This window comes from Cupressus sempervirens, chromosome 10, assembly GCF_028749045.1.
Source record: "Cupressus sempervirens isolate cs-2001-9-10 chromosome 10, ASM2874904v1, whole genome shotgun sequence".
NCBI classification, from domain to species: Eukaryota; Viridiplantae; Streptophyta; class Pinopsida; order Cupressales; family Cupressaceae; genus Cupressus; species Cupressus sempervirens.
The window spans coordinates 725244727-725264600 of NC_143127.1; positions in this window are offsets into that span (position 1 = coordinate 725244727).

The following is a 19874-nucleotide window of genomic DNA, read 5'->3' on the forward strand; positions in this document are numbered from 1 at the left end:
GATTAATTTTATTCTCTTTTAAGAGTTGAAATATACCTTGTTTCCCAATGCACATGGCTTGGGTAATGAGAGATCTATTTTATGATCATTTATTAATTCTCTTAGTTTTAATCATACTCTACGGTTTCAACTCCTTCACATCACAGTATTCAAGTGGTATTCACAATGGTTTTGACTTGAATGTATGTTAGATTGAACATGTTAGAGAGATTAAACATAATAGTGAGGAAGGCAATGAGCAAAAACATCAATAATTAGCCTAGTGTCTCAACTAGTCCACATTCATAATTATTTTAGTTTCCAATAATAGAGCTACATTTTGGGTTAATGATTTATATTATGCATCGTAATTGACTGGAGCATTAGATTGAACGTAATAGTGAAGAGAAAATGAGTAGATACATCAATAATCAACCATAATATCTTAGCTATTCCACATTCATATGTATTTCAATTGCAAAGCTTAGATATGCATTTCTTTTTAATGATCTATACTTGCATCTTAATTATAATTATCTTGAATCCATTTGTATCTTTCAAATTTTTATTAGAAAGTGTGACTGATCATTGTGAAGGGCTTAAGCATTTGTTGTGCCCTGTAGATATGTGGATGTAGATCTAACTATTCCAAATGGCTCATTATCCCCCATAAATGTGGGGTAATTTGGCCTTTGACCATGAGTTGGTTGGCCTTGCAATGTATTTTGGTCATATGGATGATAACCAATGTATTTTTCACTACAATGACATGTTGGTGATATAGTGTGTTAATGTTTTATACTAAAACTTATCTCTATAGTTGAATCACTTGCATTCTTATTATTTTGGGTTCAAAATCATGTTTTAACTTTTCCTTATCTGAATTTAAAGCTTTTGTTTCGATTTTAGTTGATGTGTTATCATTTGGGGTTGGGAGTGAAGAAAAGATTGCAATATATTGGCATATCCCATTTGTGAATTTGAAGAAAGACTAGTATAAGGGAACATTTTGGCAGGAGAAGATAATTCCATTTTTCCAATCTATTACCCTTCCCAAATACTTCACATAGGTTGATCTTTTGACGCGATAAAAACCCCACTTTCCACTTTTAACAAGTGGTATTAAAGTATCGTCATGGGTTCGGATCCCCTTGGGTAACATTGTGGGGGAGATTATTGGCATAATGGTCAGCATTCCCCTAAAGATTTGTGACAAAGTACTAGCCACCTCCTACAGATTTAGAAGTCTAGTGGTTCTATCGACATTGACAGGTCAACCTTTTGGTACATGACAACCACACTTGTAATAGATGCAACTTGAATAACATTATCTAATGTAGATCTTAGGTTCTTTTGATACTAGTGGGAGGAGTTCAAGTCCCTTTCCATGTTTTTGGCCATCTTGAATCCTTGACTACAAGTTAAAGCATGATTTTATTAAATAAGATATGTTAAATACATTTCCAAGATAGTTGGTATAATTGACTTGAGCCTTGTCATATCTCTTTAAGTTTATTTTCTCTAGTATTGGAGCTTAGAATTGTAAAAGATGGATAACTTAGTTTTATAACTATAGCTTTTAGTCCAGAAATAGCACAAATAAATTTAACATGGACTGCGTAAACTTAATGTCTGCTCATTTATTTTGTTAGAATACTGCAGCCACTACTATTAGTAGATTAGATTTTATTTTATAAATTTGGTTCATGTATACTTTTCACTTGATGATATCAACCATTTTAGTTTTCAAGTGATATCATAATTTTGGATCAGCTAAAAGACATGCACCGAACCGTTCATTTAGTTTTTCATCTTCCTATATAGGAATGCTAATTGTTTTTTAAATTTCCAATTCATTGTACATATTTACACCATGTGCAATTGAACTTTTTTGGAAAATTATAGTTTTATTAACTACTTATGATCTTAAATGAGTACAATTAAGGCTATCCTTAATCAGACTAAATATTTCATATCATTGAATGTGTCATCTTCTATTTGTTTATTATTGGTAAGTACACGTTATGTTGACTCTTGATCACATTCAGATTTTTGAGGTTTTGAGTATCAAATGTTTCTTGTGCAAGGAGGGAAGACCACCTATAATATATTCCTCTTAGGACTGTGAGTAGGCCCATATAATTTCCACTTTGACTGTGAATTATGAGAAACACCCATTAATTTTCCTATTTGCAGTCTTACCAACCAAGATGAAAATTGGTGCATTGCAACTCAGCATGTAACTTTGTATTATTAATATCTATCAGCTGATAACTACCATCTTTATGGATATTCCTGTGATAAGTTATCTGTATATTGCACAAAGCTAATGGTAAAAGATCTTTCCTTTATTTCAAACAAGATAAATATAAGATCTGGAGCATATTGTTTTGATTGCTTTCTATGTAGCATCTCTCATCCACTTTTGCACATATTGCTTCTATTTCTGCTTGAACTAATCAAATTGATATTCTCAGATGCATTTACATAGCTTTTTTTGCTCTCTTTACAAGCTAAAAATACATATGACTTTCAATACGTGGCACCAACATAGTCTTCATTATATTTTATAATACTTGAATAGTAATCTTTAAGATATGCACCATATGAAACCTTGTTTATATTTATTCTCATGCCACATGATCCCTGTACAATATAACACTGTTTAGAAATGGCGTCAGCTTTTGCACACATTTTGCCTTTTCCACCTTGTGATTGCTACATCGATCTGAAATACCATTTTCATTATGATGGCTGAAGTGAGAAACCAAGTATCAATAACACCTCCATCATTATTGTCTCTGATCCAAGCACACCCCGAATACCAAAGCCAAAAATATTGCCATACCTAATTAATAACTGTCAAAGTTGTATAAGTTTTAGGTGATGATATTTAAATACTTGACCTTTTAGGTGATGATATTTAGCTATCTTTTTCCTTAACAATATTGATACTAATATCATGTTATTGCTTCCCTAATTTTTATGTAGAGCATTTTGGTGAATATTCAAGATACAAAAATAGGCATTGTAGCAAAGAAAAGGTTTGATGCAGAAAAATAAAAAAGGGGATGCACTCACTCAAAACTTTTGTTCCTACAATTTTTTGGAAGCTGTAGCTTGTCCTAGTTTTCTCTACCCTTCGAAACTTGTTCTCATGGCTACTAGATTCAAGGTTTCGGTCTGCAAATATAAGCTAGGTTCAACTTGGAAGTGTTTGATCATTTATCAGTATTCCCACCTCAAACATTGTGTTGAATGATATGATATTTATATGTATTGTAATGCTTCATTGTTTATTAAAACCTATCCACATTCATTCTTTTCCTCCAATCGGGTCACAACTACTATGGAACAAGCAAATTGTGTGATGTAAAACCATTTGCTATTTTTTTTGCATGTTTTCTATTCTGTAAGTAATTATTTACATCATAGACTTAATTTTTTTCTGCTTGTACTTTGACATAAAAAACATGATGTGCATCTCAATGTTGAAGATCCTAATGTTGATGACTACACTAAGCCATAGGTAGATGATTCACAATTAAGTGATTGGTTAAGTCAAGATGTACTTGAAAGCATTCGCGACCGCTTTGTTACTAGTGACTAGTCAAAGGTTGCTCACCGAGGTGAAGCAATGGATGAGAGTGATGAAGATGATGACTCTACTTATGGAGATTTTGAAGACCTGGAGATGGGAGAGAAATATGGAGATGAAGCTAATGATAGCCTAGAGGACAGTAAAAATTTGAATTCTGCAGAAGAATAACTTAGACTGAAAAAGCTTGCACTTCGTGCCAAATTTTATTCTCAATATCCTTTTGGCTATTTTTTTTTCCAGTGATACAATGCCTACTTTTAAAGATATTTAGTTTCCATGGTTCATAACATTGTGAAAAAATGTTCTTGGACAACACTATGTATGAGATCCATCCTTAGGATATGATGCAGGATTAGAAGTCCAGAGTTTCCCTTGCATGGGTGACTGCATTGCAAGAGGTGGGAAAGTCTATTTGTAAAGAATTAATAGTAATTAGGTACATTTCCAACTACACATAATAAATATGAGTGGGAAGAGCTAAATGACCGTCTACTTTAAGGTTGGGAATTGGGATAGATAAATTGAATGCTCGGATTAGTAGTAAATAAATTTAAACAAAAAAAGATTATCAATTTAGCCAGAACATAATATTATGTGCAAGAGGCAACACAATATTGTTCACTAGTTTCTCTTATTTAATACTTTTGGCACAATAAGTTTATAAATTTTAAATAATAAATATACTTGTGTGAATTTAAACATTATTTATTGGTAACTCTAATTTGGTATCTTTTGTAGCATCTCATTGTCACCTAACTCAAATGGATAGTCACAGCTTAACTCATATTTGCATCTTCTAACTAGATTTTCTTTAGCTTTGTGAATAAAGTGTCATATGGAAACCTCATTTGTTGCAGATATAAGTGCCCTCTTTAGTTGCTCTATAATTATCTTGATAGGTTCAGTAGATAAACTATCGAGGGCTCAAATCATGTCTTGACCTTTGGAAGTTTTGATGATAATTACACTAGCTATGTTTAGTTCTTTTTCACGGTACAAATATGAGGTGGATTATTCTAGCACTGTTGGCTCTTGATGGAAATCACACCACCTAATGTTACACACATTTGTTTCTGTTTATAGCCTATGGAGATATATGTTGTCGATGAGGCAAAATTGACACTTCATGGTTTAGTTTAGGTATTGAATTTATTTGAATTTAATAATGTCTGATAAAATAGTAACAATTCTCTCTTTTGTTGTGTTTGGTATTTATGTCTTGAGATTCTTCCAACACTACATCAAATTGAGCTAGCTGTAGAAGAACTAGAAGCTAAATGATCTGCTTGATGCACTGGATTTTAATCAAGTTGTGATATTTGTCAAGAGTTTTAATAGAGCTGCAGAGTTGAACAAGATTCTTGTGGAGTGCAACCTTCAATCAATTTGCATTCATTCTGGAATGCCACAAGAAGAAAGGTACATTTGATGTTGTTTTTCTTTTTGAATCTACCATGGTACTTAATGTAACAATTCCCTTTTCTCGATTATTTTGCCTTTCAATGTTGCAAAAATTTGTATTCAAATAGCTCCCAAAATTAATGCTAGCAAAAATCCTATACACACAATCAGGATGGTAGGACAAAATAATTTATTTTTACATGGACTCTACTTTAGAAAAAATGTTTTTAAATTAATTTTTAATAAAGATTTTGATAAGGCTTTTACAAGGCTATTGGATTCTAATGAAAAAAATTAGGATATCTATTAGGCTTGACTGTTGGATTATTGAATTGGGTTAAAAGATTAAAATTTAAATATTCAAATACCATGGGACTTAGCTTCTGTCTTTTCATCTAGGATCTATTCTACTAAGTAGTCTTAGATAACCAATAGATGAATTTGAAAGAAAGAAGTGTTCATATTAATGAACATGAAACCATTTCCCAATTCTATGTTTGACAGATTTATAGAGAACTTGGTTTTAGAGGATTATATGCTAGCTTGGGGCCTACATTGGTGAGAGCTTTCCCTGCTAATGCTACAGCTATCATCACTTGGGAACTTACAACAAATTTACTGGGGGTGAAACAGTCATAAGAGCATTACCTTTAGAGATGAATGGGTTTATACCTATGTGAATTTGTAAAAAGTGGTCTTTTATTTTTTTAGTAGATTGTCCTTTATTCGTAAGAAATTAATATACCTAGATAAGTAGGCATATTGATGTACCTAGGAACTGGCATTATGTCATGGGACTCAGCCAACAATATATTTGTACCAACTATAGTGCACTGTAATGGTATTGTTCATACAATTTTGATATTTACTCAAGAGGACTATTTTTATTTAGTTTTATTTGCCAAGTTTCCTTTTCAGTTTAATTTTGTGCTAGTGATGCTTCAGACTCAAATGCCTACAAATGCTTCATGCAGTGTCTAGTCTCAAGCTCTAATCACTAGGCAAGCTCCTAGCTCTTATTACAATTTGCTTACTGCAATCATATCCAATTTGCATGTGATTCTACTAACCTAAAGGATCCTTAACCACAATACAACAGTAGTCTCCTCTGCCCAAGATAATACAACTTTGTTTGGATTTAAATAAGAAAATTGCAGTAGCATTATTAGTGAGGATTTGTGTTTTCTCATAAACTTCTTATCAAAGAAAGCCTTCCTCAGGGTTGTGAGCTTGTCTATTTCTCCTTTGCATCAAAGGTTCAATGCGAGCATGTTCCTAAGAGCCTGCCCAAGGTTACAAATGCAAAGTGAATTATTTTTTGATTACCTCTTTTATTAGAGTAGATTTACTTGTGGGGTGTAGAGCACATGGAGAGCTTGCCCGCTTATTTAGAGTTTTGTTTCTCATCCTTTTCTTGAATATCATTTCAAAGAAAATACAAAGAGCTCACACAAGTTTGTATGATTCTCTCTCTATTTTTGGTAGATAGAAAATTATTATGGCTTGAGACTATGTTGAACATAATTTACAACCTCAACAAGAGTTGGAATCCCATTTTTATATATATGTGGCATTAGTTGCAATAACAAGAATGTCACTGCATTATCTAGATATATTCAACAAATCAATATGCATATCCTACAATATTGGCTTTCCATTAGATGACATTTCATGGAGGCAGTCAATAAAATAGTTCAAATGCCTTATCTATGATTCTACATTTTGCATGCATGTCTACCAGGGTAGTTACAACTTAAACAAATATATTCTCTCAATATATCTATTTTGTGCATATCCAACAACCATGGCTTTTGATGACCACATTACATTCAAGCATCCTGTCAAACAATTCACACGACTTATCTATGCTTCCATTTTGCAAGCATGTCTCCCAAGGAAAATGCTACTACTTCATCTACATTGTCTGAGAAAATCCTTTATGCTTTGATGGATGCCTATAGCTTATCCCAAAGCTCTAATTCAACAATTATGAGATGATAAATCAATAGGAAACAGTTGAGAGCTTAGAGTGACACAATTTTTAAATGATCATATGAAATGAAATGGGTGTGCGAGTAGAAATAAACCAGAAAGACATTGTGTACAGATGAAGGCATGAAATGAATCATTTTGGAGCACTTAGTATAGACACTTAGCATTCAGTACATATCATCATTCTAGATCAAATGGGTGTGTGGGATTATACGCATAGTGAATAATAAAGGAGGGAATTGAACCCTCCCTGAAGCTCACACTTGTTGAGGTCCACTTCAACAATGGCCCTTCCTATGAAATTGTTGTGTAAAACCTTTCTAATGAGATAATGTGTTATGAGCTCTTCATTAGTAGGATGGAATGTGAATCTAGGAGGCTGTTGTGCATCACCCATATCATGACTATAACTAAAGTTAAGAGAATTCAATAAAAGAGGCTCTTAACTTTAGTTATAGTCATGATATGGGTGATGCACAACTGCCTCCTAGATTCACATTCCATCCCACTTATGAAGAGCTTATAACATATTATCTCATTAGAAAGGTTTTACACAATAATTTCACAAGAAGGGTCATTGTTGAAGTGGATCCCAACAAGTGTGAGCCTCAAAAAAAATTTGACCAAGCATTGGTCAAAATTTTAACCAATGCCTACCAATTTTCTACCAAGAATTGGTCAAAAACAAAGAATGGCTATTTTTGACCAATCATTGGTTGAAATTTTGACCAATGCCTACAAATTTTCTACAAAGCATTGGTCAAAATTTTGACCAATGCTTGGCAGAACTTGTGCCAACATGTTTGAAAGGTTTCGACCAAAACTTTTTTGACCAATGGGTTGGTAAAACTTGGTCAAGATTTGGTCAAAAATTGGGTCAAAATTTTGACCAATAATGGTCCAAAAATGACCTCAAATGTACTAGTGTTAGTTGGTTAACACTGGAAATCAGTTTTGGAGCAATTTTTATTGAGAAAGGTCTGCCAATGAAGGATTTCATTGTTTTAAAAAATAAAGTTTAATTATTTCATGTAATGTTTGTAGCCAACTGATGTAATGATTATTGGTAATTATAACTTGTAAATGGGCTGACTTGATAATTTGTAAGGTACAAATAAAAGGTTAAGTTGTGAATTCTAAAGTGTAATGAGTGACCATGCAAGTGTATTGAGAAAAGAAGAAAGTGTGAGGGAATTTTGAAGGATGGTCAGATATCCTTGACGAATAGCAAAGTTTTATTCGATCAAAGAGGATCTAGTGAAGTAGAACAAAGATCTATATTAGCAATTTAGTTGCACCTAATTTAGGTCAATTCATTGTTACTTTCTCGACATTGTAGTAGTGATTTCTAAATCTCTTAATAGATTTGGTTTAACAGCCATTTTGTAAATCCTCTAACAAGGTGATAGTTCTATTGAATTGTTCTAAAATTCTCTAGCAAGGTCACTCCTAGTAGGGTGATTAAATCCTCTAAAAAGATCATGCCTAACAGTGTGTTTTATAACCTTTAATAGGGTTGGCTCCTAATAGGAACCACTTCAAAAGAGTGAAAATTAGTAGCTAGTTAATTGGTGGTTTTTCTCATATTTGGTTTCGACGTTAAATCTGGTGTCTCATGTGTTCATGTTATTTCATTTATGGTTGTAAATTAATCATTGTGAATGGTTAAGGATCAATACTAAGTTAACATACATTGCATCTACTGAGTTACAACTTTTTTCTATATGTTTACTGAGTGACACCAGTAACTAGTTTTATAAGACATCTAAGGGATCTGTGGATTTTTTTTTGTGGTAGCTGATTCAACCCCCCCTCTCAGATACTCCACCTATATTTCCAACAATTGGTATCAAAGCTTTTGGTGCTTGCAGGAAGGATTTCAAGGATCTAAACTAATGATCAGGATGTCTTACAAGAGGGAAATTCTAAGGCTTGATAGGGATAACTTTTTAGCATGGCAAGGTCTCGTGAGACTCCATCTAGCTTCCATTAGAGCTACAAGATTGAAATATCTTGATGAAGAATATACAACTCCTACTAGTACATTGCTAAGAAGAAGACTCATAAGACCATGATGATAGACATTGCATCAAGGTCCTAAGCTATGAAGATTTTGATGATATCAAAGACTAAAAAACTACCTTTGCTATGTGGAACAAGCTAAAAGATATCTATTGAGGTGATGAAAATGTGAGGAGTGCCAAAGAAGAAAATCTAAAAGGACTTTAGTTGATCAGATGAGGATGAGAGAGGATGAAAACATTGTCAAATATGTTGAAAGAGTCAAAGAAAGTATCAGTGCAATCAAGGCTTTTGGAGGAAATATCAAAGAGGAAACAATTGTAAGTAAAGTTCTTAGAACATTGCTTCCCATTTATGCAATTAAAGTTTCTACAATTCAACAAAGAAGATGTGAAGCAAATCATAAGATAAATTTAGAGGCCATATTAGGAATATTGACTACATTTGAGCTAGATAACTATGACAACTATGTTCCATCTTCCAAGAACATTGAATCAGCATTTGAAGCCAAGCTTTCACTCAAAGAAAAGGGTAAAAAGATAAAGGATTCTTAGTTAGAAAGTGAAGAAGAATAAGAAGAGAGTTCTGGCAGTGATCTTGAGGTGGTTGAAGCTCTACTTTCAAGGAAATATTCTAGAGGCAAAGGAAAATATAGAGGTAAGGTTCCTCTAATCTATTTTTCATGTGAGGAAATTGGTCATATTGCTGTTAGATGTCCAAAAAAGAAAAACAAGGATGAGAAGAAAGGTCACAAGTGCAATGGCAAGAAAGACTTCAAATCATTCAACGACAAAGGTAAGAAAACATGTTTCATGGCAAAAGATTCTAAGGATTTTGATAATAGTGAAGATGAAATTGTTTACATTGCTGTAAAAAATGAATCTAATAATGATGAGGAAGATAAGATGGCACTTATCTCTCATGTGAGAAAAAATGATACATGGATCATAGAAAATGGTTGTTCTCATCATATGACTAGTGACAAAACAAAGTTTGAAAAATGTGAAGATTATGATGGTGGTAGTGTGAGATTTGGTAATAATGAACCTTGTTTCATAAAAGGAAGAGGAAGAATCTCACTAACCAAAGAGCTTGTATGTGATAATTCCTATTGGGTTGAAGGACTAAAAGACAATATGTTGAGTGTGGCATAGCTAATAAATATTGGATTCAAGGTGGAATTCATGCATGGGAAAAAGGAAAGTTGATTGGATCAGCCATACAGACAAAAGGTAACTTGTTCTATCTTGAACTTGGTGAATGTTCATGTTTTATTGCTCAAGTTAAAGAAAGTTGGTTATGGCACAAAAGATTATGTCATGTAAATTTTGATAACTTGGTGAAAATAAGAAAATTTAGGAAAGTAAGAGGCATTTCTAGTATAAAGAAACCTGATGTTGGTCTATGCAAGAATTATCAGATTTGTAAGATGGGAAAGACTAGCTTTAAAAGTAAAAACTATTAGTATGAAGAAATTTTGGAAATTGTACATACTAATTTATGCGGACCTATTGGAATTAAGAGCTATACTAGAGAAAAGTTCTTCATTCCTTTTGTTGATGACTACTCTAAAATGATTACTGTCATGTATCTAAGAGAGAAGTTAGAAGCATTTGAGAAGTTCAAATGGTATTTGTCCAGAGTAGAGAAGGAAACCGAGAAAAGATTGAAATGTTTGAGGTCAGACAGAGGTGGTGAATTCATCTCCCATGAATTCTATAACTTTTTCATTGAAAGAGGAATCAAAAGACAAGTATTAGCTCCTAGAACTCCCAAGCAAAATGAAATAGCTGAAAGGAGGAATAGATCTATCATGGACTATGCAAGGACTCTAATGATTAAAAAGAACATTGCTATCAAATACAGGAAGGAAGCTATCAGCACTATAGTTCATACCTTGAACTGAGTACAGTTGAAGGACTCATTCAAAACCCCCTATGAGTTATGGTATGGCTATAAACCAAACGTAAGTTACCTAAAAGTATTTGGAAGTAAATGTTACATTTTGAAAGAATCCAGAAAAAGAAAATTTGATGTGAAGGATGATGAAGGCATATTTTTGGGATATTCTTGCAAGAATAAGGCATATAGATGTTTGAATTTTTCTACTCACAAAATCATGGAAAGTGCACATGTGAAAGTTGATGAGTTTGTAAAAAGGATTGAAGAAGAAAGAAAAAAGGAACTAGAAGACTACATGATATTTGTTTTCATTGAACTTGATGCATTGCTAGATACATCTATCAATTAGGAAACTTCTACTCTCGAGTCCTTATTCACTGAGTTGCAAGAAGTTCAAACCGAGTTGTAAGAACATGAGTCACATTCAGATGCTATCAAGCAAATGCCTACCAAGCCAGAGTAGCCAGAACCTAAAGTTGGAGTTCAAGAGGATGATAGTGTAATTCATTCAAAACACAAGGAGCCTATATTGGCCAAGTATGTCGAGAAACATCATGCACCAAATTAGATTATTGGAGATTAATCTGAAGGTACTATGACAAGAAGTAAGCTAAAAGGTACTTGTTTACTTGCTAATTTTGAACCTAGAAATGTCAAAGATGCATTGGAAAATGAAAGTTGGATTGAGGCTATGAATGAAGAGATAGAGAAAATATAAAAGAACAAAACATGGACTATTGTGCCTAGGCCTAAAATAAAAATATGATTCAAATAAAGTGGGTATTCAGGAATAAGTTGAATGAAGATGGTAAGGTATCAAGAAAAAAAGCTAGATTAGTATGTAAAGACTACTCTCAAGAAGAAGGAATTGATTATGGAGAGACTTTTGCTCCTATTGCAACATTTGAAGGTGTTAGGACCTTACTTGTATATGATACATACAAAGGATTTAAGGTATATTATATGTATGTCAAATCTACGTTTTTCAATGTATTCTTGATGAAGAATTCTACATTGAGCAACCTGAAGGTTTTTTTGATCGAGACAAGAAGGACATGGTCTAAAAATTACATAAAGCATTGTATGGTCTAAAAGAAGCTCCTAGAGCATGGTATAAAAGATTGCATAACTATCTTATTCAGATTGGTTTTCAGAGAACTAATGATAACAGTAGCTTGTATATCAAGGAAGGACCAAATAACAAGATTATTTTGGTAGAAATATTTGTGGATGATACTTTGTTTATAGGAAATGATGATCTATGCAAATACTTTTTAGAACAAATGAACAAAGAATTTGAGATGTCTATGTTTGGTGAGATTAAATTCTTTGTTGGTCTTCAGATTTAGTAGAGCAAGAATGGTATCTACATCACTCAGTCTAAATATATCAAGGATATACTCAAGAAGTTTGGTATGGAAGATTGTAAACTAGTTGGGACTCTCATGTGTACTAGACTAAAGCTTATGAAGGATGATGAATCAAAAGAGGTAGATCAGATCTTATATAGATCAATGATTGGAAAACTATAGTATGTAGTTCATACAAGGCCTGATATTGCTCTTGCAATTGGTATAGTAGTAAGATTTTCAACAAAACCTAGAGAAAATCACATGATGGCAATCAAAAGGATCTTGAGATACTTGAAAGGCACTAAAGATTATGGATTGTGGTACAAAGTTGGAGAAAATTTGGACTTGAAAGTGTTTACTAATGCTGATTGGGTAGCAAACATTGATGATAGAAAGAGTACAAGTGGTGGAGCATTCTTTCTTGGAAAGATGTTAGTTTCTTGGACAAGTAAAAAGAAAAATTATAAATCCCAATCTACAAAAAAAGTAGAGTATGTTGTAGTAGCAGTAAACTATTCTAATATTGTTTGGTTTAAACAATTTTTGGAAGGCATGAAGGTTAAGATCAAAGAACTAGTTGTTATGTTTTGTGATAATACAAGTGCAATCAACATATCAAAGAAACTAGTAACACATTCCAAAACCAAGCACATTGCAATAAAGTATCACTTTGTTAAAGAATTAGTGTAGGATAAGGAGATTACATTAGAATATGTCCATACAAAGGAACAGATTGTTGGCATATTCACCAAGCCATTACCTAAGGATGCATTCTTGCATCTGAGAACTAGGCTAGGGGTCATTCCCCTATCTCAAGCCCATTAAAATGAAGTTTTAGTGATGCATCAACATGAACCAAGCTGAAGATCTTTCAATTGATGTAGCATAGTCACGAAAACATTGCATATGAATCAATACTCAAGCTACATTGTTACTCATTTGGTTTGTGTTGTCTTTGGCACGTGTTGTCAAAGAGGGAGAGTTTATTGTCATATCATTTTGAAATTCGAATTTATTTGTGGAGAGTTTGTTATCTGAAAAGTTATGTAATTTCTTCACAGAGGGAGATTATTGCATTAGAGAAGTTTGTGGCATAAAGCCTAACAGGGACAAATGTTCTACCAAAAAAAGACTTATTTTCAAATTTCATTCTTCTATGACATGTTGTGTTGTCATCAATGCCAAAGAGGGAGATTTTTGGATATAATTGTTCAAATGTGTGTTGTCTTTGACGTTACAAAAATGTCATATCAGTTAGTAGACATAGTCTACCAAGCTCAATTGGTTAGCAAAGAAAATTCTAGAGTCTACTGAGCATTCCTAAAAATTACTCTATAGAAATAGTTTCTACCAAGATCACTCAGGTGTTGAAGGATTTTGTGACAAGAGTTAGTTGTAACCGAGCTCACAAGGTTAGCAAAGGAAAGTCAGTGTTTGCCGAGTTCACTCAGTCTCCAAAGGATTTTGTAGAGTTCCCAGTATTCACTAAGATTCAGTTGGTTAACATTGGAAATCAGTTTTGGAGCAGTGTTTACTGAGTAGGGTCGGTCAATGAAGGATTTTATTATTTTGGAAAATAAAGTTTAATTATTTCATGTAATATTTGTAGCCAACTGATGTAATGATTATTGGTAATTATAACATGCAAATAAGCTGACATGATAATTGTAAGGTACAAATAAAAGGTTAGGTTGTGAATTCTAAAGTGTAATGAGGGAGCATGCATGTGTATTAAGAAAAGAAGAAAGTGTGAGCAAATTTTGAAGGATGGTCAGATATCCTTGAGGAGTAGCAAAGTTTTATTCGATTAGAGAGGATCTAGTGGAGCATAACAAAGATCTATATTAGAAATTTAGTTGCATCTCATTAAGGTCAATTCATTGTTACTTTCTCACAATTGTAGCAGTGATTTCTAAATCTCTTAATGCAGTTGGTTTAACAAGCAATTTGTAAATCATCTAACATGGTGATAGTTCTATTGAATTTTTCTAATGTCCTCTAGCAATGCCACTCCTAGCAAGGTGATTAAATCCTCTAACAAGGTCACACCTAATAGTGTTTTTTGTAACCTTTAATAGGGTTGGCTCCTAACAGGGCTCACCTTAGAAGAGTGAAAATTAGTAGCTAGTTACTTGGTGGTTTTTCCCATATTGGGTTTCCACGTTAAATCTAGTGTCTCGTGTGTTCATGTTATTTCTTTTATGATTGCATATTAATCACTATAAATTCTTAAGGATCAATACTAAGTTAACATACACTACATCTATTAAGTTACAACATTTTTTTGTATGTTTACCGAGTGACAGCAGTAACTACTTTTATAAGACATCTAAGGGATCTGTGGATTTGTCTTTGTGGTAACTGATTCACCCCCAACCACCCCCCCCCCCCTCAATTACTCCATCTATATTTCCAATAGACAAGTCATGTTTAACCTATAGAAATAAAGAAATAAAACATGGAGTGTTTCTAAAGAGAATTTCAGGTAACAAAGTAGCGTCATAGTGGCTATTGTAGAATTATGAATAATTTCCATGTTCTGGTAGATGTATCAAGTCTTCCTAGTTGGCCTTAATCTCTCATGTCTTTGTCTAATGCAATGTAGAAGCACCATTGATGTTCATCATCATTTACCTTTTTTTTTTTTTTGTGAAAGTCAAGTGCAAGATACAATTTCATGTTATAAATGTATAAGAGTTGGTGCATTTTGGTTTGAATTCAGTTGTGTTTGTTTAAGTCCCAATAAGGTTATGTTAGCCACTTTCTCAAACAAGGGTCAAAGATTATATCTTTAGGAAATTTGGACATATGGTGAAATATGATTTTTTAATGTTCTATTTAGATCCTTTAGTCAAGTTTTTATTGGTCTTAACTTGGTTCTATTGGAAAATTCACTAATGTTCAAAAAATGGAAAAAATAACAAAGTAGTAAAGTGTAATATTTACAAAGTTAAAAAATCACAAGATTTTTTCCTCGTGGAAAGCCCTCATGTATTGAGAAGTATCTTCTAGACATATTTTTATAGGAAGAATCAATTTTAAATAAGTTGATAAAGATATAGAATAAGGATTTTGTGGGAATCTGTAATGTGTCAGCATGTAAGTTCATTATTTAACCTGTATGTAATGTGTCATTGTTAGGATGTGAATAAAGATGTTTTGTATTGCATTTAGCATAGATTGACAACATATTTCTTATTTTCTAGTGAGTTCTTTAAATTGATTAGATTTAACTGTTAATGTGATAGTAAGACTAATACTTATGGCTTAGTTTAAATGGGCTAACTCTCACCTCAAATGACTATAACAATAAAGTTTCATGGAGAAAAGACAAACAATCCACTAACTATGTTATATACCTCTACACTCAAACACTGCTTCCGACAATGATCATAATAGGCTCCATTATTTAGACTATGCATTTTAACATTTTTGCAATCTAAGATAAAATTTTAATAATACTAAAATCATCTATTACAAGTATGTTTTCATCTTTTATCGATAAGGGGCCAAAGCCAAGATTAAATATTAGTGTTTTTGTGATTAATTATTAATATTATTTATTCAAATCAAATAGACTCAAAACCAAAACTTCTTAGATAAGGGACTCACAACTTACCATTGTGCTCTAGGCTCTTGCCTTATTAGAAGTAATACTATAATATCAAAATAATAATAAATAAATAAAATGTTAATGTAGTATATAAAATAAATAATATTATAGTCTATTAATATTAAAATATGATTTTAAAATAGGTAAAATTAAATAGAAATAAAACTATAATGATGAACAAATAAACAAAATCAACTACGTGAGAGAATATTATAGAAAGTACATAGGTAAATAAAGAATATAATATAAAATAATCAAAGTTAATTAAATCTAATGAAATGTCAAGAGATATGTAATAAGGAGAAATAAATTATTGAAAATAAGAAATAAAGAGGAGGAAAATTTACATAAAACAATAGGGAGGAAGAGAAGAAGATAGGGGTTAAAGAAGGATTAAGACAAAAGTAATGTGAAAAAAAGGAAATGAATTTCTCAAAAGGTAGCAATGGAGAAGAGACACGACTCTTCAAATATTTTGTAATCATGAATTATTCTGACACTTCAAAAATAATTAATTATTATGTTTAAGGAATTTTCCAAAGGTTAATGATTAAGAAGGATTGTGATTTTTTGGAAGGGTTTAAATTATGTAGAGTTGGAAGTTTTCAAAAGGATTGTAATTTTTTTAAAGGAAAATTATGATGAAATGGTGTAACTTTGAAAAGGAGGGTAAACTATGGAGGGACACAACTCCTCAAGAACATGATGAAAATGTGTGAGATTTAAATTATATAGGAGGACAAACACAATCCATACAAATGATGTGCAATGCATCAATTCTTGAAATCAACCAATACATGGTTATAGTAGGAAACCGGGTCAATTAATATCAAAGAGACATTAAATTGATAACATAGAAAGATTCATGCCAACCTGTGAGTGATAGATAATTCAAGATGATCAAAGAGACCAAGGACCATTAGAAATAGAAAGAAAAAAACTTGTCACCACCATGAGTGCACAATTAAGAACTGACTAAAAATCCTCAATGGAATAGACTTGATGCAAGGAGAAACATGAATTGAAGTACAACATGTGGAATAAATTTAATTTAAACCCAATCAATACTCCTAGCCTAGAGATGCACATTGAAGCTACACATAAATTAATTAAATCACAAAGAACACAAGGCAAGATGCAATGTATTTGTAGGTATAATTATTTCACTTCACATATAAAAAAACCACAACATGGTCGATTGTGATGCCTTCTAGGTTGTGGCCCTATACAATGAAAGAATTTTACAATCTTAGAGCCCTATCTTCCATCTTCTATCTTCTTTTCCATAAGGATGCTTTCTTCCCTACAACTAACCAAGAATATTTTATAGCTAGCTATGTCATAGGTCAGCTAGTCAAGCATTTAATTACAATATATATATATATATGTTAGTAGTCAGCTCCTAACTATGTATGATGCCATGTAATCAACAAAAACCTCACCAACTTGAAAAATACACTACACAAGATGAAAATAACAAGAAAATATGACCACAAAGAATGATACAAAGCTGGAGAAATGTAGAACATAATTATTTTTGCATGTATACACATCAAAAATTTTAAGTTAATAAATTTAATATTTTAATATTTTCAAAAGATAATTATTTTTCTCTATTATCTTTAATAAATTATTGAAATTATTAAGTTAATTCACTTTTTATAAATTAATTAAGTATTTTTATCTTTTATTAATATTATTATTCTAATATGCAAGAGCCTACAACACAATGGGAAATCGTGAGCCCATAAATGGAATGTCTTGGGTTCAAATCTACTCGAACTTAACTAATAATAATAATAATTAATCACAACAAGTAATAATAATTAACCTTGGCTTTGGCCTCTTATTGATTAGTATTAATAAAATATTTAATTTTTTAAGCTAATTAATCTAAGTTAGTTACACTATCCTATGTCTTCTAAATAATGCTATTAACTAATTTGTTTAACTTGCTTAACTATCCACTAACTTAAATGACTATGTTTTTTAGTCCACCTAGTTAGTACATGTCATGTACCACCTTTTATTTGTACCAATTTAATTAATTTTCATTAATTTTTAAAAATCCTATTTATCCCCACATATGTGTCCTATTTTATGGGGCTAAAAGAGGTTATGTGGCATTGTGTTCTTAAGTATCTAAGACACATGCCTCTAAGTGACCAAGTATTCTTCCACTTCTTCTACTAACATGGAATTAGCCAATCTACCTCATGTAGTGAAAAGTGACTCATGAGACATCTGTCCATAGAGTCCTCCTTGAAGCTAGAGTCTTCTCAAGAAGTTTTGATGAGATGTCTAGCAAGTGTATTTCCTCCCCCTAACTTTTCTCTTACATCTTGATTAAGTCCTTGATTTCCTCTATTGCTTCAACTAATTCAATGTCATCCATCCATTAGTCCTAAATTGTCTCTCCACCATAGGATGTTTTGACTTAGGCTAGGGTCTTCCCAAAGTCTTTAAAGGAGACTCCCATTTATCATACCAATAACTAGATTTGAAACTAGAGAATGGACTAGATTTTGTATTTTGAATTAGTATTACTCTTAGAATAATAATTAGAAATTAAAAAGTTCATAACAAATTATTCATCAAATCCATAGGTGTTCATGTCTAGTCTCTATTAGAATCTTAATTCTTCCATCCATCCATCATCACTGGTATTTATCATCCTAGGATCATTTGATAAGATCTTGCATTGAGTATCTTAAAGAAGGGAGCTTATCACAATATGAGGGCTCACAAAATACTAAACTCAACATTAGGAGAATAATGCAGGCACATTACAACTAGTAAGGAAAGATAAATACCCCATTTTGATTTGTAATCCTTCATTGTATATACATTTTCTATGTTAGATTAATTGGTCAAGTTTTGTCACTAATTTCTACATATGTTTTTGGCATCCATCGTGGGCCTAGCCTCCAAAATTTGATCTTTGTTTGAAGTTTTTATGTGTGCACCTGATGTACAGGTTCTTTTAGTGCATCTATTGTATAGATTTTTGCATTCATTCATTCCCTCTATGCTTCCATCTATATTTTGACATCTTTTCTACCTTCTTTCACTTTTATTAGTTTCTATCACACATTTGTCATCACGTGCATCATTTCATCCTGCACATTTGTTATCTAGAAACTCACATTTATTTATATAAAACTAACATTAATTTATTTTGTACTTTCATTTCATATTTATGCATGCTTGTTTCTTTCTACTATGCATGTCTTAGTTATGCATTTTTGTTTATTTTTATTGTACATATGTACTAAACAACTATACACTCATTTCAGTAGTAAGATTTGAATAGATTTTCTAGTTTTATTTTAGATTTTTTACTTGCTCATTAGTTTCTATTCATTCTGGCAATTTTCTAGACTTATTTTGTAGAACATTGTATAGAAGGCCTATCAAAAATATATTTGATTTTCCCTTTGTTTGCAGGTTTCTATAAGGGGTTGTTAAATGAAAACCATAAGCTTGATTTGGGATTAAAATACAACATTCTCTCTTTAATTTCATGTCAATTGTGTCTTTATAATAGTCATGTTCTATATTTTTTCAAATTTTAGTACAAAAAATTATTCTCTCCCCTTGTCATTTGTAGATCCTAGGTGTAAGAGAAACTTCACACTAATCTTTAGAGAGCCTGCCTCCCAATATTTTGTTTAGTAGATCTGATGAGATAGAATGCCCCAAGTGATAATGGGCAGATGCCAAGCTCTTATGATCCACTATAAATAAAAATCCATTATGACGAAAGTTTCATGGAGTGCTTGTAATAATCTTTTATTAGGATAATGAAAGCATTCGAAAAGAAAACCTTCCATATTGATGCACTTACTAAGTACTTTATTAAGTATATTATCAAAAACCTTCTATCAATTGGTGCTAAGCGTCCCTAAAGACATCCCATACCTCTCATGGTTTTGTTGTGGGGTAGTGGCTAATTGGGATTTCCTCATTTTGGAACTCGTATCTTGGTGTGCCTTAGAAGTGAGTGCATTGT